Source organism: Lactuca serriola, chromosome 8 (genome assembly GCF_051521515.1).
Source record: "Lactuca serriola cultivar US96UC23 chromosome 8, Lser_US96UC23_V15, whole genome shotgun sequence".
NCBI classification, from domain to species: Eukaryota; Viridiplantae; Streptophyta; class Magnoliopsida; order Asterales; family Asteraceae; genus Lactuca; species Lactuca serriola.
In genome coordinates this window covers 115,804,808-115,807,138 of record NC_136415.1, presented here as the reverse complement: position 1 = coordinate 115,807,138, position 2,331 = coordinate 115,804,808, and the positions used below count along the sequence as shown (strand labels likewise).

General features: G+C 33.8%; 1 pseudogene; it reads left to right on the top strand.

Annotated features, from left to right (window-relative positions):
* The first annotated feature begins 1,205 nt into the window (after positions 1–1,205).
* On the top strand, positions 1,206–2,331 carry LOC145067319 (uncharacterized; annotated as a pseudogene).

Genomic DNA, 2,331 nt, shown 5'->3' with positions numbered 1-2,331 from the left:
TGCTAAGCGTACTCCTGAAGTACACCCAACGTACTTAAGGGACCATTATGCAATACTTAAAATTTCAAAGGTTCAAAGGGTAATACCTGATTTGGAGTGTTATAGCTGAAGCTTTGGAGCAAACTGGTCGAAAAGCCCGAGTAATTGGTCTAGGATCTCTAGGAGGTTCATTTTCGTTTCTCATTTTTTGGTCATTCCCTTTGTGAATGTCAATTGTTATTCTATCCTATAGTGCTAAAATTTGTAAGTTGTATTGATTTTTTATTTACTTATTCAATTGTTGGCTTCAATTTTTTACTAGGTTATCAACTACTTTTCCTCTATTATATTTGTTCACTCCAATTTGATGTGGGTGGTGGGTTTTACATTGAATCACATAACATTTTCTAACTATTTTTTACAATTTTTCTCCGATTTTTTTTTTACAAATAGGCCACAATAGTTTTTCTTAACAACATAACTTTTTTTTACAAGTTAGGTTTAAACCATTACATAATTTGTAGTTAAACAAATAACCAAAAATTTCACAATATCTGTTCTTTTTTCATGCAGATCACCAACAAAAGGATCCCATTGGGGTTGTTTGTTTGACAAAGATATGAAATTTGTAGGGGTAAATTTGGAAGAGACAAAAAAGTGGAAAGGATTGTTGTGGAAATTAAAACATCCTATCTTGCTTCAATATTCCTATGTCAATATTCCTACGAGTATGTTAAATCTAGCATAGTAAGGTATAATAAAGGTGTATTATTGACATTTCTTGGTTTTTCTTGCAAGCTATTCATAAATAAATAAAATGTTCTCCTTCACATCCCTTGTACACACTCCATAACCAAAACATACATGCCTTCGAACCCCACAAAACGGAAAATCTTTCCTAATTTATTTATAAAAAGACAAAACTACAAATTTGGTCCCCGTGGTATTCAAAAAACTTTGGATAGGGTCCAAAAAGTTTTCAACTTGCATGGAATGTCCAAAATCAAGGTTTTTCTGGGTTTTTGGTCCAAAAAAACTTAAAAAGACGGTTATGCCCTTTTGATTTCTTTTTCCCTTTTTCTATAAGTATTTTAATGATATTTTCACTTAAAAAAAAAGAATTTTCCACCCCTACCCCACCGTACTCTCTCCCCCTCTCTCTCTCTCTCTCTCTTACTCTTCTCTCTTATTTCAATGGTTGAACTATCTAAGACCAAACATTAAACATGGCGAATTTTCTGATGATGAAGATAAAGTTATGTGTGTCCTCTTTGCTAGCATTGGTAGCAGGTACACTTTCTCTTTCAAGATTCTGTATTAAGGGCGATTTTATGGTATTTAGCATGCAAAAATGGAGATTTTTGTCAAGATCTTTGAATAACTTAATGTGCAGGTGGTCAATAATGACAACATAGTTACCAGGAAGAACAAACAATGATATCAAGAACTACTGAAACACAAAGCTGAAGAAGAAGATGATGAACAACTTAATCACCCTACCCGAACTTAGAAAACCTCTTCAACATCTTCAATATTTCAGTTCTTCAACAAACTACAACTACCCATCACAATTGATTTTTAAAATAGTAATATCAATGTAAATGCTCCATTATCTGCATCAATATCATCGTCTCCATCATATTTGTACAGTACAAATACTTCTAGCTATCATGATCAAACCTTATCTATCCCATCTAGCCCTAGAATTAATGCTGCTAATCGTCAACATCTAGTTCTCCAATCACAAGATCATGGATTTCTCGATTTGGTTTCCACGAAGACTTACCAGCAGGAGGTAAAAGACAGTTCTACCCTTGTCTTCTTTGGAGGTGATCAAGCTAGTTGCAGTTCTAATTCTGATGGGAGCTGCCATTATGAGTATCGTAGTGCTGTTGGTGTATATGATCAGCATCGTAACAACTTGAGTGATTCTTACAAGGAATTTGGTGGGCACTATGATAAGGAAAAAGGGTATTATGAGGATTCTTTATTAGACTCCAGTCTTGAGGAGATCAAGCACATGAGAGAGAAAGAGTCAAAGAGAGAGAGAGAGAGAGAGAGAGAGAGAGAGAGAGAGAGAGAGAGAGAGGGGGATAGAGAGAGAGAGAGTATGGTGGGTGGGGGTGGGGGTGGAAAATTCTTTTTTTTTTTTTTAAGTCAAAATAACATTAAAATACTTATAGAAAAAGGGAAAAAGAAATCAAAATTGTATAATCGTCTTAAGTTTTTTTGGATCAAAATCCCCAAAAAAAAACTTTGATTTTTGACATTCCATGTAAGTTGAAAACTTTTTGGACTCTGTTTAAAAGTTTTTGAATATTACATGACCAAATTTTCAGTTTTATCTTATAA